Below are 15527 nucleotides of genomic sequence, written 5' to 3'. Positions count from 1 at the left end.
CCCCCCCCCCGCACCCCCCCCCCCCCCCCCCAGCTGACTTCCAAGAAGTCTATCCAACTGAACCCCTCTTCCAATTAATCAGCCTTCTTACAAAATCAGTACTGATTTACTGTGCTGTCCCCACTATATTGCTTGATGTTCAGGAATGATTGTGACCTCCAAGGTTGTGAAGTTAGAAACTGTTGTGATAGTCTCACACAATTGAAAGCTTGATGAGCTCTGCTCTGAAGAGCATTAAATCAGCATTTCACTCTTTCAAACTGGTCGTGACAGTAACTTTTTTGACAAAAGCAGTTTATACCTTCACTGAGCCTTCTGCTTGCATAGTGCTGTAAAATGTTTTCATGCATAAAGAGATCAGAGGAATGAACAGTGCAACCGATCATTTCTAGGGACCATGTTTTGAATTTTGTGATCCCTTTAGAAAAAAACAAAAAAACAAAAAATTGTTGTTTCAAGTTGGTTGCTGAATTTCTTACCACTTAACCCCCACTTTCCCCCCAGGATAAATTTATTAATATTTATATAGTTATCTTCCACTTAAAGTAGTCTTTTCTCTAGTACTTCTTTGCTTACCCCAAATGTTAATCTGCTCAATATGTTTCAAATACCTAGGCTTCATTCTAAAGAAAGAACATGATTTTTTTCAGTATGAATATAATACCCTTCAGCTTCCAGAACATACTGACAGCTGATTATGGAGTGTGTTTGAGAAAAGCATGTACTATGTTCTGCTTTGTGGTTGAGGATACATTATTTCACAACTCTCCTAAAATGTCTTTGTTTCTCAATAACTTGAAGATCTACAGCAGTGATTCTCAAACTCCTTGGAGTGCCTCAGCATCTTCAAGTCACCCCTCCAAAACTTTTTTGTGAATTGAGTGACACCTACTTTCAAAATAATGTATATATTATGGTGCTTTTCTTCCTTGTAAAGGAGCTGGGCAGTGAGGTGGGGGATCTTCCAGGCAGGGCAAGCTTATCTGTTTATCTTATCTGCTTATCTTGTCACACCTCATGGTTTTCCATCTTAGGATCTGGAGACACACTAGGATGTCTGGTTGAGAATCATTGATCTACAGATTTAATGGCTTTTACTATAGGCAGCAGTGTTATTGTAATGATGGAAAGAGATTTGTTCCTCTAGGAGGTAATGGTCTGTCCTTGACAGGTGTCTTGACAATATTGCTAATGATTGGAGCACCTACATCTGGGAAAGAGCAAAATATTAGGTCCAGTGCGTGCCTTTCTTCCTGGATCAGCCACTTAGTATTTGGGATAGCTCCATGGTTGACATGGAGCCCTGAAGAGCCAGCCTTAGCATGGTTTCATTAAAGAAGGACTAAGGGTAGAGAAAGGTCTATCTGAAGAAGTGGAAAAGAACATCTAAGGTATTAATTCCTCAATGTTTGAGGAGAGCTTTAAACAAGATTCAGTGGTCATGAATGCCTGCACTTTGAGATTTAAAAAAAAAAAAATGCCTTGTTAAAGGGCTGAAAGTGCATGTGCTATATATTACCAAATTAGGAGATGTTGAGCTAGGATTTTTTTTTTTAATGGACGCATCCAAAGGACAAGACATAGTGGTAATAGACTTAGCTACGTGATTTTTGTTTGATAAAGTGTCAGGACACAGGCTGTCCCAGCAAGTTCTTGGAATGTGTTTTGGACAACTTCGTTGTAGCTAGTAGGAGTGTGGTTTCTGATTGACAGGTGTGGGGTAGGTTGAGAATTTGAAGGTGAAAGATAATTTGGGTCCTGAGACAATAGAGTTCATAATACCAAGGAAAGGAAGGTATGGGAGCGTTAGGATAACAGTGGACTTTAAAAAAAGCAGGCTTCAGGACACACAGAATTAATATATTTCCAAGGGAAAGGATTATAAGGGGAAAAGTAATGAGGAGAATTAAGACAGTATTAAGTATACAGTAGCAAAATATCCCGATGTGATAGATATGTATTATGGAAAAGAGACCCTTATTGCTGTGTTGGAGTTCTTTTGTCCAGTTTTTTTATTTTTATTTTTAGGTTATCAAAAATAGAAGGAAGGAGGGACAGAATGTATGCAAAAGAAGAGCATAAGCATGTAGGGACACAATCAAGCAGAGGTACAAAATAATTTACAATTGCCAAAGCACGTACAATGGTACAAGAAAAGTATTCTGTCAGTGGTACAAGATTATATAGGTCTCTTACTTAAAGGTGAAGGTGACCAGATAATGGATACAAGAGAGGGTTGGGATGTTTGATGTTTGGGTTTTTTTGGCTTGAGCCTAAAACACAAGAAGTTAAAATTATATAACCCTATCTTGGGAAATTTAAAAAAATAAGGTAGAAGCCAAGGCCATAATAAGGAACAAATTAAAGAATGTTTAGAGATACTCCACAGAAATTTCCCCTAATAGCCAGGGAACAAATCTAAGGAATCTCAGAATAGTGAGACTGTCTTCAAGAGCCGACAGAGGACATCGTGAGGTCCTGAGGACTGGGCAAGGACAAATTGTACAGTAAAACCTGGCTCTAAGTGGTTTGCAACCTGCCAAACTTACAGTGGGTTGCCAAGTAAAAGTAAGCTTGGTTTGCTGCAACTTTTACTTCAAAGGGATCTGCTTCTCTTTTTGGCTGGAGCATATCGCTGATCTGTTGGTTTTTTTGGAGAAGCAGTGCCCTTTGAAATAAAAGGTACCATGTTTGGCTGGAGTGCCTCAGCAGTCTCACACAGCTGTTTGGTGCAGTTATTTGCAGTCCTCCACTTGATATGCACAACGCTTATCTTTGCAAGGGTATAAACCTTAAGTCCACAAACTATTGTGGTTCTGTGGGATCGACATTTAAAATGAATGAGCAAAATGAAGACCAAGAGAGTTGACTAATGTCTAGAGATTTTTTTAAAATTTATGCCTTATCTGTTTGTAAGCACTTGAAAGGTGATAAGAAACAATTAGCCTGGGTTTAGTGAGGACAGATCTTATCAAACCAGTCTGGTTTCCTCTTTGTCAAGAGAAATGTGCTAGCAAGTAAGGGGGAAATGTCAGATGTAATATGCCTGACTTCAGTAAGGCTTTATGATGACACCATTTCTCTTGCCCACGGGTGGGATTGGACCTGCGGTGGACACCATTACCCAGCAGCCTCTCCCTGTGTTGTTCCAGCTGGTCTCCATGGAGACCCCAAGAGTGGTGGGGCCCTGATAGAGCAGGGCCAGCCTCTCCATAGAGTTCTACCCAAGTGGGGCTGGGCAGGGAGCTGCTCCCCACACCTGGGCGAGCAGCCAGGATCTTGCAGTGCGGGCTAGAGCAAGGGCAGAGCTGTAATTCACTGCCCCAAGGGTGTGCAGGCAGCAGATTGCGGCCTTGCCCTGGCTCCAGCCCACACTGTCACCACCATAAGATCCCAGCCATGGCCTTGGAGCAGCTCTCCACCCTGCCATGCTGCTCGGGCTGGTCTTCCTGATGACCCTGGCCCCATCCTGTTGCAGCCCCGACACTTCTGGGGTCTCCATAGAGACCTGCCAGAGTGATGTAGGCAGGGTCTGCTGGGAAATGAAGTCCAACCACCAAACAGATTCACCATTTTCCCCAACTCTGCTCTTGACCGTCTCAAAATCAAGCTAGGGAAGTGTGATCTAGATGTGCATTCACCTGATTAAAGTTTGAAAACTAGCTCTTAAAGAACTTATTATCAAACTGTGAGGCCATGTTACAAGAATTTCTCCTGGGTAAAGAACTGCTCAATATTTTCTTTCAAATACTAGAATAGAGCAGTGGTGTCAAAGATCCAGTCTGCAGGCTGGTGGACTGGGAACTTGTGAGTGGGACCTGCCACTGAATTCCCGTGACACAGCCCTGATGGATATGCATGTCGGCAGTGTGTAGGGGGGGAGGGAGACGTTGTGGGGGATAAAGGTGGGTGGTGAGTGATGGCTACATCAACCACCTTCCTGTCACCAGCTCCAGATCTGGTCTGCAAGGAGCCCTGTGTTCCGGATGCAGCCCACAGTGCAATTGAGTATGGTGCCCCTGCAAAGTTTATTTGAGGGTGACACTAACCTAGGAGAGGTTTAAGCACTTTGGAAGGCAGAATTAGAGTTCAAAACAGTTTTGAGAGATTAGATATTCTAAAATCAGTAAGATGACATTCAATAAAGAGAAGTGCAGAGTGCCATATTTTAGGAAGGAGGAATCAAATGCAAAGTACAGGATAGAGAACAACTGGCTTGGTAGGCAGCAGAACAGCAAAGGGGGACTTGAAAGCTTGTAGTAGACCCAGAAAGTAAATCTAGTGAATTCAAAGTGCCCAGGGTAGGGATGTCATTGAAAACATTGGAGAGCGAGAGTGCAGAGTGCTGCTTCCTCTAAATCGGCTCTAGTAAAGCTACTGAGTAGGCCACAAACTGAATGAATCAGTAGTGTGGTATTGATGTGTACAGCCAAATATTGTTCTGAAATGCATTAAGCAGAGTGTTTTACCCAGGTCAGAGGAGATAATCATTTCATTCTTCTTGTTCCCAGTGAGGCCTAAGGAGAAGTACCATGTCCAGTTTTGGGCATGCTTGAGACACAGATTTAGGTAAAATGTAGAGAGTTCAAATGAAAACCCCATAAAAGTAGTGTAGAAAATATGATGGATGAGGAAGTAAAACATATACCATTGGCAAGGCATGTTCAGTAAGATAAACACTAATTGTATTTCTCTTAAGGAGTACAGAGTAGTTTTTTTTTTGTGCCACTGAGTAAGACTTTGTTGAAATCAAAGATCAGGCTGTTGATTTTGACCCTGGAGGGTTCAGTGTCATTGTCAGTAAAATGTAGATGCAAACTTCAGGTTTCCTAGCAGTTCCTTAACTAGTAAAGGTCAAAGACTTGAACTTAAGAGGAAAGTACTTTTATGCTAATATTAGCTTCATGGTAGAACAAAATGAAAAATTAGAAAAAATTATCAAAGTGTCTTCTTTAATTATATGCTTCCAGATTTAAACTTTAGGCCTGTTGTTAAATGCAGGGAGTAAATTAAAAGAACTAACAAAATTGCCATAGATGTAGATGCAGTACAATTGACTGGGCATGAGAAATTTATAGAAAGCTGTAAAACTATTTTTAAAGAGAGAGATACAGTCCAGTGTAATGCTATTAATTCTACATGTGATGAGAAAACAGACCACTGTAACAACTTGCCAAAGATGACCTTGAGGAATGTAGGCAAAAGTATGGTTAGGAGACCTGGTACATTTTTTCAGACTGAAAATCACATGAAAGAAAATAAAATTTCTCAAGTACAGCCAAACTTTGGGTGCAGGGGCAATGTACTGTTTAAACTCCTAACACCAACTTCCTGCACATTCTGGACACTCAGAAAGGCTTCCCAGGGATTTTCAGAAGATTGTCTTCACGTTTGCAATTAAATACTATGATTTGGAATTTGCCCTTATTATCATCATGGTCCTTTTCATAATCCATGCGTGCCATAAATGACTGCAGACACTAAACTAAAAAACACATTGGGGGGGAGGTTTTGGAGGGACTAAATAATTCTTCAGATACATTTGTACAAGATAACTAAATGGGAATATTCAAGGAAAAATAATTCAGAAAAGCTAAAGAAGTTCTACATTTTATTTAGTCAGCATGACTGATCTTAGGTACACAGATTGTAGGTTGTAGCTCTGTAAAGATAAAGACTGATATGGTTCATAAAATGTGTTTATATCTTAATTGCCAACAAGGTTCTTTGGGTAAATGTGATACCTTTTATTAGACCAACTAAATAGTTGGAAAAATTGTTCTTTGCAAGTTTTTAGCCACAAGCATCCTTCTTCAGGCATAGAAAGAGTCTGCTGTTGTTTTGTGTTCTCTTGGGTGGAATAGAAGCCAATATGCAAAATGTAGGTCTGTAAAAATGCACGTGTGTGGCAGTAAGGATCAGAGGTCATGGGAGACAATAGGTGAGACAGATGTGGGGAGCGGGGGTGGGGGGAGGGAAATGTAGGCCTAGCAATAGAATATAGCTGGTAAAATTCAGGGATGTTACCTGGTGTTATGGGGTGGCAGGCAGGTTATAATGTACCGTAAATCCACTGTCTGTATTTAGTCCATGATTTTTTTGTATCCAGTAGATTTATGAAGTGAAGTTTGTAGGCTCGTCTACAAAAGGTGTTTTGTACATTCCCTTTGAGGATTAATGCTGAGAGATTGGAGGGAGAGTGGTTGTCTTGTTAGAAATGTGCATCCACAGGTCACTGGATGTTTTTGTCGTTGGTACATTTTCGGTGTATGTTCATTCTGGTATGCAGTTGTTCTTTGGTTTCTCCTACATGTTTTTGATCAGGACATTTAGTACACTGGATGAGATATATTACATTTCTGGAGTGTAAGATCCAAGAATGGTGATGGTTCTGTTGTGGGGTATAGTAATTGTGGGAGTGGTGAAGACATGTTGATAGGTTGTACATTTCTTCCTGGCATGGTCTGGTTTGGTTTGGGCCATAGGAAGTTTGTTTCTAGTGATGAGATTGGTGAGATTTGGTGCTTGTTTAAAGGCTAGAATGGGTGATTCTGGGCATATCTCTTTAAGTATTGGGTCGTCTTCTATTATGGGTTGAAATTGTGTGAAGATTTTCCATATAGGTTCCAAGGAGGGATGGTATGTCATAACTAATAGTGTGCGATTTGTTGGGATTTTCTTTTTTTACTGCAGTATTTTTTCACTTGTTATGCAGGTGGCTCTTTCAAACGTGTGGTCTATCTCTTTGGAGGAGTGCCCTTGTTGAGTAAAGGGCCTTTTGAGATTTGCAAGATACAGATCATAGATGTTCTTAGGTCAAATTCCGTCATATCAGAGGGCTTGACTGTATATCACAGCCTTCTTGGTGTATTTAGGGTGATTGCTGGTTTTGTGCAGATATGTACAGTATGTTGGTCCATGGGTTTCTTGTATATGGTAGTTTGTATCTTACCATTCCAGATATTGATCATAGTGTCTGAAAAGGAAATACTGGTGCTTGAGTATTCAAGAGATAGTCTAATGGAGGGGTGATGATTATCTGCCTCTGTCCTTAGATCAACATGGCTATAACCAGCACCCCTTTATATCTTAATTGCTTTTCTTAACTTGATAAGCAAAGACAATATTAGGTTTCTTTCAGAACTCAAGACTCTTTCTTCTGGACAAGATTTTGCTTTTCCATAAATTACCTTTTTAAATTCTTGGACAGAAAAGATTGTGCATCTGGATTAATGGAACTGATGTAAAACAAGAGTTCTGCCTCTTTTAAAGTAAATTTTATTAGTTTCTGGTCCAGCAGTCCTGATAGCATCACTCATTTTCTGTTCTTCCAAAGCAAGTATTTTTAGATTTCTTTTTCTTTATGAATTAATAGAGAATTAATAGTATCTTTCTGTATAGTTCAAACAAGATTTGTGCTTTTATTATTTAAAACAAGTATCCTGGAACAGTGAAATGCATATCATCTGAAATTTTTATATTCATCATTTGCTAATGCTAGACACTAGTGTGTAAACAGGATAACTGAGTTTAGAGTTTGTATATGTGAGAAGTAAACAATAGGATTTACGCTTTGGGAACAAATTAAAGATTAGTATTGTGGCAGACTGTTGTATATAAAACGTTGTTGGAATATCTACTTTATATTTATTTTCATACTTGGAAAAACTATCAATTCTGTTGCAATATTTATAGCAATAATTCTGTTAGGAAGCATATGCCTACTTTGTTCATTTTAGCTAATTAAATATGGTGCATCTTGAGTCTGTTTACATCCTGCATTTAGTACAGGGACTAGCCAAACTCCCCTCCCCTCCACCCCCGCACCACCCCCAACAGGTTGGTTTACCTCAATTCTAAATGAATCGAGATCTTTTTTGCCTTGTAACAAAATTGCATTAGAAGCAACTTATAACATTATCCTGGTTCCTCCATGTGTTGAGGCCTGTATTAAGTCAGTATTAAGGATCTGGATTCTTTTACTTTTTGTGCATCAGAAGAATTTTGTCTGGGATTTTTTCAGAACAATTTACAGGAGGTTGGTCTATTTACATTTAGTTTTGAGTTGGGTTTCCAACTCCATTGGGTTCCTTTGAGAAACCCAGCCTTTTTTAGTGTATTTCAGTTACAAAGGTTTATTTGTTGTTTGTGGAAATCCTTTGACTGCCGAGTATCCTGGGAACATCATTTGAAAACCTTTCTGTTGCATAATTGAAGTGGAAGATAATATGCTCTGTTCAACTTTAATCACTGATAATGATGCCCAAGCTGTGTTTTATCTGTGAATAGCAGAGTATGTTTGGTTGGAAGACTGGCAGTGTAATAAATATAGAGAATCCTGTCTCCATTCACCCAAATGTCATTTAGATAGTGTCATTCTCACAGAAGAGCAGCTTGAATTAGCAGGGTTTTTGTCTTTTCATAAATCTGTGCTTTCCCCACTTTATTCAAAAGTGCTTATAATACCAGCTAAGTGAATTGAAATGAAAAACAGGAGCTGGGCAGAGCATGTATGCTTTTTATTAACTATTTTTCTGCTTTTTTATTTATTTTATTTTCTCTCATTTCCTCAGGCCCAGCTATCATTGTGAAATTCTAATAAATTCTAATAAATTATTTTAAATCAACTTTACTTGAAAGAGTATCTCTCAGCAAGGAATCTGTATCTGGAAATATAAATAATTCCTCCGAAAATTATACAGTTGCTCTCATGCATCTCACTTATTTTTATAATTGTAGGGCCCATACATCAGTTAGTTTTATGTTATTTTATATATTTGCTTTGAAGCCGACAGAGTTAGTAGAGATAATTCTTGTGCCTTTGTAGTTTCTGATGATTAGGGATCCTGGTTTTCGCTGATTTAAAAAAAAAATCCCCAATTTTAGGATATAACCCCCCCCATCCACATTTTTCCATGATAAACATGAAATACCAAATATGTGTGTGTGTGTGTGTGTGTGTGTGTGTGTGTGTATGTATGTATGTATGTGTATGTGGTGTTTTGGTTTTTAGCGTGGACAAATGTGGATTTTGGGTTACTTTTTTAAATCTGAAAATGGGGGGGTGTTTATCAGAGAAAACCAGTATCTTTGCTGATTATCTAACCTAGAAAGAATTAGAAGGGGTTCAGTTCCCCTTCTAATATACTGTATTAGAGCATACCATCTTGACTTTATCTCATGAATAATATAGTAATTTTACTGTAATTATTATGCTTTAAGAAAGGAATAAATGGTTGATTGAAAGAACTTTACCTTTGTTTCTTTCCCTGATTCAGTGTTTATAAATGATTTAATGCGGGAGTATCGCATTCAGCTATCCCTGTGAGCCAAAAGAGCACATGGCGCCCTTGCCTGATCATTCTCCTCCCGTTCTCCCACTGTTTCCCACACTTTTCTCCTTAAAATGAGAAAATCCAAGTTTTATTGCGTTTTTCTGTAGCAAATGGAAAACCCTGATTCCTGTTGATCAAGGAATTATGGCACTGGCCGGGCTCGTCTGGGATACCAGCCTGCGAGTCGCATACATAGCGCAGCTTGGTGCTGGCCGTAGTGAGCAACACCCAAGGAATGGGCCTGGTCTAGTGCAGTATGTAGGTCAGTGGGCAGCACTGAGGGCTGAATTATGAGGTGCTGCTGCCTGGATTTGATCTGTGGGCTATATGTTTTTATCCCTGATTTAATGGAATGGTATTAAATTTGTTAATAGTGTTGTTGCTTTACTAACAGTTGATTCTACACTTTGACATAAATTTATATGCAAAGCTGATTAGTGTGCCAGCATAGGGTAACAGTGAACTGTTACTTGAGGGCTTTACTGTGCAGATTGTGCTGTTGACTCTCTTAATCATGTTCCTTGTACCCTTTAGCCTAATAGGATCAAATTCTGCAGTCAGCTCTCTTAAATTCTATGGTAATAATAATATTAATTTATTATGTAACCATGAGCCCTTTCATTTCTGTGCTTCCCACACTTACAGACAACTAACAATTTGTAGTTGAAAGTAACCATTGATGGGCAGTTATTGATTTACTAGCCAATTGTCTATCAAGAATGATGGGGTGAGGAGGAGGCTGAGATGGAGTGCCGCCACCTAACACCCCATGCTGCTGCTGTTCTGCCTCTTGCCTCAGCTCCCCCACTCCCTGTCCGGACATTAGCGCAACTTTGGAATCGTCGTGGCGCTCCCCCACGCTTGGAGCACTCTGATTGGCTGTTTTTGTCAGCCAATCAGAGTACAACTAAAGTGTTACGGACAGACAGCGAGACAGACTTAGGCTTTCATAATATTAGAATTTTTGATGGATTGGTTTGCTGTGTTCTCCAGGTGTCTTAGTACTGTAGATCTTCAGTAGCAGTAAGGTTTGTTTAGCAGTCCAGTTTAATCTTTTACCCTATGTATGTTAAGTAAGAAACAGTTTTGTGTGGACTTCAGTTCATTTTCACAGTGTCCAAAAGCAGGAGCTTGCACTTCCCTTTCTAGTTAGCCAAGGTGAGCAGCCTGAACTTATGGTGGTTTTTGTACCCTGGCTGCAAAATAAACTTTAGCTATGTCTCTCTTATTCATCCCCACCTCTGCTGTCCCTTAACTTATTCTGTAGAACAGCAAAGGAGACGTGTACTGTATAGTTCATCCAGCTGACTTGCCTAGGGGAGGAAACGGTGTAGAAGTGTCAGTCATCGAGAAATAAAAAGCAAAATTCTGAATTCTTAAATTCAGAATATAGCAAATTCTGCAGCAAAATACTGAATTCATGGTGTGTTGGGAAAATGTCAAATTCGACCACATGACAGCTATTGAAGGGGGATATTTGGGGATCTGAGTGAGACCAGCACACCACTCTGCCATCTCTGCTGCTCTTTCATGCCTATGCTTATCTTCTTTGCAGTGGAGCCAGGTATTAGCAACCAGGTTAAGTGCAGCTGGCTTAGACGCCTAGGGGCAGGCGTCCAGGGGCACCTTGAACACCAGGGGGCAGGCCAAAGATTGGCAACTGCTAACGCAGGGGAACTCTGACCTTCCTCTGTACGTGGGCATTAGTTGGTTTCACCTGCAAGTGAGAATGTATATCAGCAATCACTCAAAGGAAAAAAGGTATTTATTAGTAAACAATTTTTTCAGCATGTATTGGCCATATCTGCCATTTTCCCCTGCCTTAGAGTTAAGTTAACACAAAGTAGGACTCTGTGGCAGAGAGGGAACTGGGAAGGAGGTGGCACCCTTTATGTCACTGGTGACAGGGCAGGTCTGCATATAAGGTACAAAGAAGTTTTCAGTTGAAGCTTTGGGTATACATAGTGCAATAGTTAGAATTTGTATGGGGTCAGGAAAACTCAAAGAACTTTACTACCAGTAAGTATTTTTGTTATATTCAGACTGCACTTGTTTCCCGAGTCCTCCCTTTTCTAAGTCACATGTGGTATGTTATGGTGCTGCTACATTATATAAGAATCCTGAAATGCAAAATGATTTGTCACTCACCTTTAAGTACAAAGTTAACTTATCTTATATCCAAGACAAGCACTTTAATCCTGTGATCACCTAACAGATTCCTATTCTCCGGTTACCTTGATGTTAATTTGAATGAATGCTCATCTGTTTTGGAAGCTTAAAAGCTTATTTTGTATTGTCCATTTCTGTTTTGAAAAATGTATTATTATTATCATTTGTTATAATGGAATAAAAATAGATATGGATTTATATTATAATTTGTACAATACTGCCCGGAGGTTTGAGGCAACGTTGGGTAATTGTTTGAGTCAGTCAGCCAGGCTCATTTTCCCTGTGCTTCACAAACTATTTGTTGCTTATGCGAGAAGGAAAAGGGTTTAATTCCTAAGAACAGCCATCTATTCAAGTAGTATAATTAATGAATAAACTGTTGAAGCTTTGGGTTTCTTTCCAAGCAAGTTGTAGAAAATTTCTGCAAGATTTATGTGAATGGCATTGAGGCCTACAGTGTGTGTGTGTGTGTGTGTGCGCGCGCGCGCATGATTGCACAACTATGCACTAAAGGAATGGGGGAGAGGTACTTACTAACTGTATTTACACATTGGTAAGTTCTCCCCCCCATACTCTGTTTCTGCTGTACATGATAACCCTTACTTACTAAAATTATGAATAAGAAATGATTTATGAATAACTTGTGTTGGGGAGGGCACCAGGTTGCAGTAGTGGAGCAGTTAAAGCAGGCTTGTCCAACATGCGGCCTGCTAAGCCATTTTCTGAGGCCTGAGATCCCTCACTCGGGACAGGCGGGTGGGGGAGGGGAGGGGAGCTGCTCACCCCCGCAGGGCCGGGTTCGCGTGACCTCCCACATCACATGAGCTGGGTCCTGCTGCCGCCCCGAGGGCTGCACGATACAGGGCTGCCCCGGCCGTGCCTCACGGTGCAAGCTGGGGACAACACCTTAGAAGTACCGCTGGCATGGGCATGGTTAGGCTGAGTGGATGGCGGGATGGCCAGACGTGCCCCCCCTTGTCCTGCCCAGGGACCTCCAGCGCATGCCCCCCGGGCAGGAAGGAGGGGAGCCCCTGGCCCACAGGGCCAGCGGGGGCTGCGCTGGCCGCGGGGGCAGCGCTTGGCCTGGCTCGGAGGGCACGGGGCAATGCACAGGGGCGAGAGCATGGTCTCAGCCCACTGCCCCTGCCGCCCTGGGGCCGCGTGGGCGGTGGCGGCACAGTCCGGCAGGGCGCAGGGACCCAGCAGATGCCTGGCCAGTGCCGGTGCTGGGGCCTCCCCTGACCAGGGGCTCTGCTGGGTCCTGGTGCCCCGTGCCCACCGGATGCCTCTCGCCGTCTGCGACCCCAGACAGGCAGGTGCTGAACCTGCTACGGGGGGCTACGGCTGTGGGTGGAGCTGGCTGGGGTTTGGGGGCGCGGGGAGGGGGGCCGGGGGGGCCCCCCCCCCCCGCACACGGCAGGGGCTGGGTGTGCACGCACATGCAGGCAGGGGCAGGGATGAGCGCAGATGGATGGGCAGGCAGGCAGCATCCAGGGGTGAGCACAGGTGTGCACACACCCATGCACTCAGAAACACACATGCGTGCACATATGCGCACGTGCACACCCGCCCCCACACACACACTCACACACGCAAAATTGTGGGCACTACATGCACACATGTTCTCGTGTACACCCCGGGCCATATAGACCCAGAGGAACAAAGGCTCAAGGTGAAGCAGCACTACCCACGCAGCGGCACACACAGGTACTGTCATGTCACTTGCACACCTGGGCATATCTGCACAGACACTCCTGCCGCCCTGGAGTCACCTGCTATGCATGCATAATCACAACAGCCCTATGGCGTCACACACCTTGCAGAGAGTGACCCCAGAGCACGCAGTGGTGCACTCACAGGCACTCACAATTATGCTTATGCAGTTCTGCCCGTCCACGTATGCAGCACTGATTCCTGCACAGCTACCTGGGAGGTATATACAGCTTAGAACTACACACAGTTGCAGCAACACCATCACAGTCATACCAGCAGAGAGCTTCTCCAGTACCCATGAGCTTAGCCTTGCTGAATCAGTTACTGTTCTACACAGCTCCACACAATTAAGCAGGTACCTAATCATGCCCTGCCTTGGGGTCCTCGCTGTAGAGGAACACACCGCTGTGGTTTGGAATGGAAGAGACCAGGTGGGCACTTCTGCTCACCATCTCTCCTCCCCCAGAGTGATGCTCATGTAGATCAGGCGAATATGGCTCGCCGGCCCACTGAGTGATTTGGCCCCACATTCAAAAAGGTTGGACACCCCTGAGTTAAAGCATCCAGTCTCTGGTACCATAGCACTAAGGCCTGGCTTCAGAATTGTGGTAAAGGTTACATCCCTAATCAACATGTTCATGTTAATGTAGGCTGTGGGATCAAAGGCAGTCAATGTAGGTGACACTAGACTCTTGTGAACCTTTGACCTTTTTGTAAACTGCTTCATGCCTTTGAATTACTCTGTGAGCTATTCAACACTTCATTGGGAGGTAAATAATTAGCAATATTTTTATTATTATTATTATGGCAAAGGGGTACCTGAGACAAGCAATTTAGTGTCCCATTCAAAGTTAGAGAGGGGATTTTTGGCTAACTAGGATTAGGTATCATGATTTATAAAACTGTAAGTGTGAAAAAGGTCTGCAACAGTTGTATAGTCCAGTCTCTTGCACAGATGTAGGATTTGCTATTCCTAAACCATTCCTGGTAGAGTTGTATGAGGAAAATCTCCAGTGGACAAGTTGCATAATTTCCTTAGGCAGTTTTTTTCTGTTGTCACCCTGTTATACTTTGAGAGTTCTCCAGAGATGTTTATGTAAATCCGTTGCTTCTCATCCTGCCCTTGGTGGCAAGGAAGAATAATATTTCTGCATCTGTCTTTGGCACCCTTTCATATACTTGAAAGCTCCCACCACCACCACCACCTTAATCTCCTTTTCTCCAAGCCAAACATAACTAACTTCTTCATTTTTGCTTTATATGGCTTGCCTTCTAACCCCTTAATCATCCTCATTGTTCACCTCTGGATCCCTTCCAGTTTTTCTGTTTCCTTTTTACTAAGCACTGCCCAAATCTGAATACAGTACTCAAGCTGACACAACTCATAACTAGTGCTAAGTAGAGTGGTGCTGTCACCTGCACTGTCTTGCATACAGTGCTTCTCTTAATGCATCCCAAATTGCATTTGCTATTTTTGTATCACATTTCTGACAAGCTGGTTGTGGGATCAGCAGGGATCTTGGTTTTCTCTATTTAAAAATTGTAAGTTCTCTGATTAAAACCCCTGAAATCTGTAATTAAAATGAAACACCACTATATATAGAGGTATCAAGGGAACACAATGTTTTATTGGCATATTTTCAATTTTAAAGCAGTTTGGAAGCCTACCAGTGCCTCAGTCACTGTAATAAAATAAATTCTAAGTACCTATAAATTTTGGTATTTGATTTTGAATTTTTTCTCATGGAAAATCAGAGCTCCTACTGCCCCCTTTGCTCACCTCACTCCCAAGCCATAGCCCCTTGGGCCCTGCTGGTGCCCCTCACTCCCCACCCACAGCTCCTGCCCCCCAATCCTGCTGGAGGGGGTCCCCAGCTGCTAGAACTAAAGGGCCAGGGCCCCGATCTGCACCCCCTGCCCTCCGCAGCAGCACCCAAACTCCAGTTGCCACCCATAGCTTCTTGAGAGCATGGAGGTCATCATTGACTCCAAGATGAACATGGGCGGACAATGTGAGGTCACGGTCAGCAGGGCTAACCGGACCTTATCGTGCATCCGCAGGTGCATCTCAAGTAGGGCCAAGGAGGTGATCCTCCCCGTCTATGCGACACTGGTCAGGCCACAGCTGGAGTACTGTATCCAGTTCTGGGCACCCCACTTCAAGAGGGATGTGGACAACATTGAGAGGGTCCAGAGGAGGGCCACCTGCATGATTCAGGGACAGCAGGGCAGACCCTACAATGAGAGGCTACGGGACCTGAACCTGTTCAACCTTCACAAGAGAAGGCTGGGGGGGGGGGGGGGCGGTGT

General features: G+C 42.6%; 1 protein-coding gene across 7 annotated transcripts in view; it reads left to right on the top strand.

The window, feature by feature from the left end:
• The window catches only part of TAB3 (TGF-beta activated kinase 1 (MAP3K7) binding protein 3), a 94880-nt gene that overhangs the window by 20621 nt on the left and 58732 nt on the right, over nt 1–15527 (top strand). For all 7 annotated transcript variants that reach the window (XR_003093281.1, XR_003093282.1, XM_025200204.1 and 4 more), the window contains exon 2: nt 2029–2108. The gene's annotated coding sequence lies outside the window, so the exon portion shown is untranslated. The remainder of the gene's footprint in view (nt 1–2028; nt 2109–15527) is intronic.

This window comes from Alligator sinensis, unplaced genomic scaffold, assembly GCF_000455745.1.
Source record: "Alligator sinensis unplaced genomic scaffold, ASM45574v1 scaffold746_1, whole genome shotgun sequence".
NCBI lineage: Eukaryota > Metazoa > Chordata > Crocodylia > Alligatoridae > Alligator > Alligator sinensis.
This window is presented reverse-complemented; position numbering and strand designations above follow the sequence as displayed.